The 10186-nt window shown below is 43.4% G+C and overlaps 1 long non-coding RNA gene across 1 annotated transcript; it reads left to right on the top strand.

Annotated features, from left to right (window-relative positions):
* Positions 1-407: 407 nt before the first annotated feature.
* On the top strand, positions 408-5655 carry LOC125482933. The gene is made up of 2 exons (XR_007261921.1): positions 408-459; positions 5446-5655. It is a non-coding gene; the product is annotated as an uncharacterized LOC125482933 (long non-coding RNA).
* The last annotated feature ends 4531 nt before the right edge of the window (positions 5656-10186 follow it).

Below are 10186 nucleotides of genomic sequence, written 5' to 3'. Positions count from 1 at the left end.
AATATCCTTGTAAATCTTTTCTGAATGTTGTTGTTTGAGATCTGACCTACAACGGCAGTGTGATCAGCAAACTTGTAAATGGAATGGAGATTGAATTCGGCCACACAGTCATGAGTGCATAAGGGGTACAAGTATGGGGTTGAGTAAGCAGCCTTGCAGGGCACAATTTTTGAGGATTATCGTGGAGGAAGTGTTGTTGTCTATTCTTATTGATTGCGGCCCAAGGGTCAGAAAGTCCAAAATCTAGTAACAGAGAGGGGACCAGAGACATAGGTCTCAAAGTCTGAAGATGAGTTTTTTTGCAATTATTCTGTTAAAGGCTGTAGTCAATAAGTAGGAGCCTGACGTAGGTGTCCTTGTTATCCAGATGTTCCAGATTTGAGTATAGAGCCAGGGAGATGGCATCTGCCATGGACGAGTTCTACCGGTATGCGAATTGCAAAGGATCAAGGCAATCTGGTAGGTTGGAGTCGATGTGAGCCATGACTAACCTCTCAAAGCACCTCATAATTATGGAGATCAGAACCATTGGGTGGTAGTCATTGATGAACACTGCATGATTTTTCTTTGGCACCAGGATGATGACAGTCTTCTTAATGCAGGAGGGGACTTCAGATCAAAGTAAAGAGAGGTTAAAGATGTCACCGAGTATTCCCGCCAGCTGGTCCGCACAAGATCTGAATGCAATAATGCTCTTATGAAACAAGAGATTCTGATTCAACCACCATTTCAGATTCCCACCATCCTCTGAATGAAACAAAATTCTCCTCATCTTTCCTCCGAGTCTCTTACTTCATATTTATTTTTCCTGGTTATTGAGCCCTCTTCTACAAATGGAAAAAAAAATGCCTCCCTATCTGCACTAACTATACCCTATAGAATCTAAATTATCTCAGACAGGTCTCCTCTTAACTTTCACTGTTCCAAGGAAAACAACAACAGTTTATTCAATTTATTCCTCATATCTCAGCCTCCTGGAAAGATTTGTCTGCACCCTCTCTAGTACAATCACATCCTTTCTATAAGTGTGATCAGACTATACACGGTGTGCCAATGGTGATCTAACTAGTGTTTTTATGCAGTTCCAGCAGAACTTCTCTCCTCTCCTCTTCTATTCTGTGTCTTGGTTCAGAGTGGCAAATATTCCATACACCTTTTAAACCACCTTATCTACCTGTCCTCTTACTTTCAGGGATCTGCGAATATGCACATCAAGGTTCCACTGATCTACAGTCCCTTCCATGATCCTACCATTCTTAGTGTAATTCCTCATCTTTTTGGTCCTTCCAAAGTTTGTTACCTCATAGTTTCTAGGTTGAACTCCATTTGCCACAGTTCTGCCCATTGGACCAGTCCGTTGATATCCTCCTGCAGTTTACAGCTATTCTCCTCACAAGTTATTATCTTACCAACTTCTGTAACATATGCATTTTCCTGGTCATACTTTCTGTATTTAAGTTCAAACCATGAATGTACATCATAAAGAACAAGGGCCCCAGCACTAAGACCTGTGTAAACAGACAACAATCCAAGAACATCCCTCTACCACCATCTTCTGGCATCTCAGCCAAATTTGGATCCTAAAATAATTCACAGAGGCCAGTACCCATCACCAAATCACCCTTTATTTACATGTGGAGAATCCTTGACACTGATTCTGCTCCCTCAGAGCAAGCAGACATTCTGACACTCCTGTTTATGTTTGCCAGCAAGGGTTCCCTGATTGGACCAGTTTAACTGTCCTAATCAGGGAATTCATATTCTATGAAGTCCACCTGGCTGACCTCGTTACAAACACTACATCCTCCCCCTCGAAGTCCATTTAAGGCTGTTTTTTTTTGTAGCTCCTCCTGGGGCATTTTAGCACTGGGTCAGGTTCCTCCAACTCTGCCTCTTATATGGGTGACATGTAACGCACAGTACCTCGCCTCTTACACCCAGGCCATCTCTTGGAAGAAATTTATTCTCATCATCGAGGGATAAAGCCATCAAGGAAGTGACATCCGCCATGTCCATCTCAGACTCTGGGGTTTCTTCATTGCTTGTCAGAGAGGGAGACCAGACAGGTTCCTAACAGTCGGAAAGGCAGTCGAGCAGCCAGGCATGTTTTACTCCTGCACCGTTTGCGAGTTTGCAGCTTTCATATGGTCCATGTGTCTGTTCAGGACCATTGCACCTATGCAAACTTTATACATCACTGAACCTGACCTTGTGTTGACCATGCTTCTTACCCATGCAGGGCCACTCCAGTGGTTACTATACCAAACTTTCCCTGAAATAAACAGTCTCTCTCGCTCAGCAGAATCTTGTGTTCAGCATTGGTGGTCATTTCACCCACCTCTCAGGTGTGGCCAGATCAGATTTAACTTCTCCCCATTAGCAACACTGCTGGAGCTATCCCTACTGTTGTATGATGGGTGTTCCTATAATCAAATAGAAACCAGGACAGTTTGGTATCTAGTGAAGTCTTAGGCTGCTTTTTCAAGCATGCCCTCAAAGTTTGAACTTGCTGTTTCTCCCAGAGCATTGAATGATAGATAGTAAGGAACTATCCTTATATGACAAATACCATTCGACTTTGGGAAATACTCAAATTCCCTGTGGGTACGATGGACCATTATCTGTGACCAACACTTCGAGGAGTCCATACATTGTAAAAGATGTGTGCAGTTTTTCAATCATCATCCCTGTGTTTGATGAATGAACTCTATGCACGTCCAGCCATTTTGAGTTGGCATCCACAATGACTAAGAATATTAAGCCATGAAAGGGCCTGCATAGACAATGTGTAACCAAGTCCAGGGTCTACCTGGCCATTCCCACAAATGCTGGGAACTTGCTGGTGGATATTTCTGTCCTTTTTGGCACTCTGGGCACTGCTTCACCAATGCAACTATGTCTGCATCCAATCCTGGTCACCCGACATAACTTCTGGCCAACATCTTCATTTTGTAACAACCCTGGTGGAATTCAGCCAGTATCTGGTGGCTACCTTTGCTCAGGACAATCACTCTTATTCCCCTTAATAATATGCCATGCTCTACTGTCATCTAGTCTCCCCGAGTCTAAAAGGTATCAGTTCTGGTTGTGACAGCCCTTTGGTTTCCCCCATCACCACCAACTGTTTCAGTTTTGCCTGGACTGGATCTTTCTGCATCCAAAGTCTGACATTGTCAGCTGTGGCTGGAAGTGTGTCCAGAAAACTTAAAACCATTACAGACCCTTCCAGTGGTGGTAACACCAGTGGTATATCTACCATTGCAGCTCAATGCATTTACTACTTGATCTCCCAGACGGTGTTCAAACTTGTAATTATATACACTTAGTATTCAAGTCCACCGCTGAATTCAGCCTGAAGATATGGGAGGCACTGCCTTGTCCTCATTAAGTAGACCTAGCACGGATTTGTGTTTGGTTATTTTTACAAATTTATGTCCATTAAGGTTTTGTTGAAACTTCCTGATTCCAAATATAACTGCCAATTCTTGCTTCTCTATCTGGGCATATTTATGCTATGCATACGCTATTGGGCATTCCTCTCCATTGGGCCACCTATGAGCTAATACCATCCCGATGCCATACAGGGAGGCATCACATGTCTGTACCAGATCTTGCTGGATATCATAATGCGCCAACAGCTTAGAGGATAATAGCTGTTACTTCACTTCCCTGAAGGCTATGGCTTGGCTATGTGATCATTTCCAAGGATGACCTTTGTTTAGGAGTTGATGAAAAGGTGCCAGGAGGAGGCCAAGTTATTTATGAACCATCTGTAATAGTTCGCAGCCCAAGAAAAGCCCTAAGCCCCAGTACAGATATGGGATCAAGGGCACCTTTGATTGCCCTCATTTTATCTTCCAAAGGGTGAAACCAGTCATGTTGACTCTGTAGCCTACGTAGATCACTTGGAGTGCCTAGAACACACAATTTTCCCCTCTAAGGCATACGCCTGCCTGGGAGAAACATCTAAGGACTATGTCCAAGTTCCCTAAGTGCTCCTTATTGGTCTTGCCTGTTATTAGCACCATATAAATGGGGACCTGGGGTAAACTTGGTAAAATGTTCTCTATCATTTGCTGAAAAATAGAACAGACTGACAATACCCCAAATAGCAGTGTCATATATTGGTACACATCCAATGGGGATTAAGTATTGCAAATTCTGGGAATCCTCATCTAACCTCAATTGCAAGTACGCATGGCTCATGTCCAGCTATTTGAAGAACAATACACCAGCCAGCTTTGCCTATAAATCTCTAAGAGGGGGTATTTATCCAGCTGCAAATAGCAGATTACAATTTGTTTAAAGTCCCCACAATGGCAAACTGGCCCGTCGGGATTCATAATCGGTGCTGTCCATTCTGCAAACTGAACTGGTTTGATGACTCCTTCGCTTTCCAGCCTTCTATTTTCTGCCTCTATGTTTGCCCATAAGGGAAATGGCACTGGGTGGGTCGTGCAGAAACCTGGAATTACTCCATGGTCAACATGCAAGGTGGCCTTAGCTCCTTTGATATTCCCTAGACCTGCCTGAAAAACTTATTGACTTCACTCGGGCAGCCATTTTCTAATTGGAAAACATTGAGCTAATCTAGGTGAATCTTTCTCAACTAATTTTGTCCCATCAAGCTTGGGCTTGAGCTCTTTACTCCAATCAGTGGTAACTGAACTAGCTTCTTCTCATAAGAGACCGGAACTGAAGTTGTACCCTTAATATGTAAATGTTCGTGGGTGTAGTTTCTCAGTCTAGCCGAGGCCCTGCACAAACTTAAGGGTTGGAGTCCAGCAAGAATTTCTTCAGGAGTGTGCTTTACTCGCTTTGCCACTGAAATAACTCTAACAGAGGCCAGTATTCCATCACCACAATCACCCTGTATTTCCAGGTGGAGAATCCTTGACACTGATGCAGGTCTCTCAGGGCCAGCTCTCAGCGTGAAAAGAACTTCTGACATTCCTGTTTATATCTGTCAGTCAGGGCTCCCTGACTGGGGCTGTATATCTGGTCCAATCAGGGAACTCGTATTCTATGAGGTTTGCCTGGCTGACCTCATTACAATCACCACAGATCCAATGTGCCATTTCCTGGTTAGATCAAACTGATGCCATCTTATTTCATCTAATCCTTTCATGTACTTTTATTCTCCATCATGGATCATGGTTCTGATTCTGAATGTATTTTACTGTAGATAGTTGGAAGCAGATGTAACAAATCAATATAGTAAAATGGAAATGAATAAAAACTTGAAGGGAAAAAGAAATCTCTGCAAAGATCTTGCACAGACACATTGGGTAGAATGCCTTCTTCTACGCTGTATCATTTTGCTGTGGTGGAAGTAGGTCCTTGTTTAATATGTATGAGGATATCAGGTAGGATTGTTTAAAAGAAAAGCAAAATGTTGCGATTGAGTCACTGGGCCTGAAATATTGATTTTTTTTCTCCCTACAGATGCTGCCAGGTGTGCAGTTTCTCCAGCACTTTGTTATCAAGAAAGGTCATCTCGCCTGTACATTAACTTTGTTTCTCACCATATGTGCTGCCTGACCTGCTTCAGATTTTTAAAAAACTTTTTGTAAAGCTTTTCAGATAAATTGATAAAATGTTTGCAAAGAACTGTGACATGTTAGAGATTAAATAAACTACTGAAGATGATTATAACTCGGATGTCAAGCAAAATTATTTTTTAAAAGTTGCAATTTATGACTTTTGTGGCAAATCTCTTGATTTTTAAGTTTCTCTTTTTGTTAATGAGAGGATTCAATTCGGCATGACTGTCACTTATGTTCAATTTCAATTTAACACTTCATTAGAGTAACAACTCCCCTACTTTGAGCAAAAACCGAAAGAACTGCAGATGCTGTTAAAAAAAAATGTTGCTGGAAAAGCTCAACAGGTCTGGCAGCATCTGTGAAGAGAAATCAGAGTTAACGCTTTGAGTCTGGTGACCCTTCCTCAGAACTGATGGTAGCTAGGAAAAGGTTGGTTTAAATGCAGAAGATATGGTGGGGGAGGAGGTAAGAAGTAAACAATAGGTGAGGATTGAGCCCAAAGAGAGAGAAGAACAGTTAGATAAAGGAGTGGATAACGAACTGGCTAGGAGAGTAGAGACTGTTAGTGGCTAACAACAGGTAAAGTCAGAAGTCACACGACTCCAGCTTATCATCCAACAGGTTTATTTGAAATCACAAGCTTTCTAAGTGTAGCCCCTTCGTCAGGTTAAGTGACAGAAAAGCACACAGAACACAACTTGTAGGCAGAGAGAGATCAAGGACAGGCAGGTCAAAAGACCATACAATGGTGTGAGTGGAGTGCCAAATAATGAGGCCCTGCAGATGATACGAAGTGTTAGATGGTGTAAGTAAAGTATTGACAGTTGAATAACAAGCAAAGGGATGACCCATAATCTGATTAAATGAGGCAGAGAGATAATTACAAAAAATTAAAAGTAAGGTGGTGCTGGAGACAAACCAAATGACTGGAATAACATGATCGGTATAAGAGTCACATGACGAGTCTCTAACCAAAGTCATAGTAATCCAAGACAGTACAAACTAAGGTAGAGATCATAATAATTTATCCAGGTGATGGAGATAAAACAAGACAGTAAGAAAGATTTTACAAATACAGGACAGTGTGGTGGGGTCATATGTAGCATGACACGAACCCAAGATCACGGTTGAGGCTATCTTCATGGGCACGGAACTTGGTTATCAGTTTCTGCATTGCGATTCTGCATATTGTGTATCTCAAAGGTTGCCTCGGAGGACACTTAGCCAAAGATCAGAGGCTTAATGTCCTCGACTGTCGAAGTGTTCCCTGACTGGGAGGGAACAGCACTGTCTGGCGATTGTTGAGCAGTGTTATTTGGACCAAAGTTGAATTACAACACAGACTATGCCGAGAGACTCTGCTGTCACGCCTCTTGCACACTCCTCAATCATCTTGTACACCAACTCCACAGCAGCTGCTGCAACGTTGAAATCGCGGTAGAGTCCACATTCTCAGCTTGCGCTCAGGATTCAGCGGACCAGCTACGAGATACTGCCAAGCAGATGAAGTAACGGAACTACACCACCTACATACACACCAAGAACAAGAAACTGGAGAAACTTGGCATCACCACCAGCAGTCCAAGCTTCCCCTGGAACCACAATTGAAACTGGTACCATCACATGGAAATCCATCATCAACTTGTCTGACGCATCCTTCATCGGACAAAATTGAAGTTCTCAACCGAGGACTCAATTTCTGCAGCACTACCAAAATGGACCACAGTGGTTTGGCGGCAGACACAGAGGAATTCATCAGGTGAATGAGGCTCCGGGAATTCTTCCACAAACTCAAGATGTCAGCAGCAAGCCCAATGAGACAACCTACGAACTGGAACAGTTGACAGAGAGATACATGGTGCAGCGACCAAAGAAGAAAGTGTTGAATTGGACTCCTCCAGAAGGCCACTGCCCTAGGCTCAACATGCATGTTCAAGCTATCAGGACATGCATTAACGCCAGATTCATCAGCTGTGCTTAAAAGATAGCACAAAACGTCACCCAAGCACAACACAATGCCATCCATGCTCTTAAGACTAATTGCAACATTGTCAAACCAGCAGACAAAGCAAGATCCATTGTCATATGGAACAGAATGTACTACTGCAAAGAAGCATACTGACAACTGAACAACTAGGAATACTACCATCAACTACCTACCAATCTGATCAAAGAACACATCTGTCAACTGATCAAGACCTTTGATCCAGCCTTCAGAGTATCCCATGAACTTTCATCCGCCGTACTTCTCACATAGGAGATTTCTACTGCCTTCCAAAGACACACAAAGCCAACACACCTGGATGTTCCGTTGTATCAGGCAATGGGACTCTGTGTGAGAACCTCTTTGGCTATGTCTAGGGCACTTTGAAACCCATTGTACAAGGAACCCTCAGCTTTCATTGTGACACTACAGATTTCTTACAGAGACTCAGCACCCATGGACCATTCCTCATCATAATGGATATTTCGGCACCCTATACCAGCATACCCTACGACGACAGCATAACTGCAACAGCCGCAGTACTCAATATCAACAACTGTAAACTTCCAGACACCATCGTACAACTCATCCGCTTCATCCTCGACGACAACGTCTTCACCTTTGACAACCAGTTCTTTATCCAAACATACGGAACAGCCATGATTTGCACCCCAATATGCCAACATTTTCATGCACAAGTTCAAGCAAGACTTCTTCACTGTGCAGGACCTCCGACCAACGCTGTATGCCAGAAACATCAACGGCATTTTCTTCCTTTGGACTCACGGCAAGAAATCACTGAAACAATTACACAGCGATATCAACAAGTTTCATCCTACCATCAGACTTACCATGGACTACTCTTCAGAATCAGTCTCATTCTTGGACACATGCATCTGCATCAAGGATGGACACCTAAATACCTCACAGATAACCTCACGATGCTGCACTTCTCTACCTTCCACCCTAAAAATGTTAAAGAAGCCATGCTGTATGGATAAGCCCTGCAAACACACAGGATCTGCTGAGATGAGGAGGAACACGACGTTTATCCAAAGATTTTGAAGGATATCCTCATAAGAATGGGATATGATACTCAATTCATCGATCGCAAGTTCTGACGTGCCACAGCGAAAAACCGCAACAACCTCCTCAGAAGACTGACACAGGATTCGACCAATAGAGTACCCTTCATCATACAATACTTCCCCGGAGCGGAGAGGCTACGCCATGTTCCTCGCAGCCTTCAACATGTCATCGATGATGATGAGTATCTCGCCAAGATCAACCCTATACCTCTACTTCTCCCTTTCAAACAACCGAAAAACCTTAAACAGACCATCGTTTGCAGCAAACTACCCAGCCATCAGGGGAACATTGACTACAACACCACACAACCCTGCCACAGAAACCGCTATAAGACATGCTAGGTCATCAACATGGATACTGCCATCAGACGTGGGAACACCACCCTCCATGTATATGGCAGATACTCATGTGACTTGGCCAATGTCATCTAACTCATACGCTGCAGGCAAGGATGGCCTGAGGCATGGTATATTGATGAGACCATGCAGACGCTAAAAAAATGGATGAATGGATACCGCGCTACAATTGCCAGACAGGAATGCTCCCTCCCAGTCAGGGGAGGCTTCAGCAGTGAAGGACTTTCAGCCTCCGATATTTGGGTAAGTGTCCTCCAAGGCAGCCTTCGAGATACACAACAACACAGAATCACGAGCAGAAACCGACAGCTAAGCTCCGTACCCATGAAGGCAGCCTCAGCCGTGATCTTGGGTTCATATCACGTTACATGTGACCCCACCACATTGTTCTGTATCTGTAAAATCTTCGTTACTGTCCTGTTTTGTCACCATCACCTGGATAAATTATTATGATCTCTCTACCTTAATTAGTTTATACAGTTTTGGATTACTATGACTTTGGTTAGAGACTCGGGATGTGACTGTTATACCTATCATGTTATTCCAGTCATTTGGTTTGTCTCCGATACCACCTTATTTTTAAAGTTTTTGTAATTATCTCTCTGCCTCATTTAATCAGACTATAGATTATCCCTTTGCTCGTTATTCAGCTGTTGACACTTTCTTCACACCATCTAACAGTTTGGATGACCTGCAACGACTTATTATTCGACACTGTGGTCTTTTGATCTCTCTGCCCATAAGTTCTGTGCGCTTTTCTCTCACTTCACCTGATGAAGGGGCTACACGTCGAAAGCTTGTGTGTTTTCAAATAAACTTGTTAGACTATAACCTGGTTCAGAGATAGTAGGAACTCCCATTTCTGAAGAAGGGTCTAGGTCCGAAACGTCAGCCTTCCTGCTCCTCTGATGTTGCTTGGCCTGCTGTGTTCATCCAGCTCTACACCTTGGTATCTCAGACAATAACCTGGTGTCCTGTGACTTCCGACTTTGTCCAGTCCAGTGCAACACCGGCACCTCCACATTCTAACAATAGGTAGCGTGTAACGGCAGACAATGCGATACCTTCTGCGTATAAACCGATATCTTCCGAGCCGCCATCAGTTTTGAAGGCTCACCGGACTCGAGACGTTAATTCTCCTCACAGATGCTGCCAGACCCGCCAAGATTTTCCAGCAACTTCTGTTTTCGCCCCTTCTTTGTGTGGTGAAG

This window comes from Rhincodon typus, chromosome 4, assembly GCF_021869965.1.
Source record: "Rhincodon typus isolate 14 chromosome 4, sRhiTyp1.1, whole genome shotgun sequence".
Taxonomy (NCBI): Eukaryota; Metazoa; Chordata; class Chondrichthyes; order Orectolobiformes; family Rhincodontidae; genus Rhincodon; species Rhincodon typus.
This window is presented reverse-complemented; position numbering and strand designations above follow the sequence as displayed.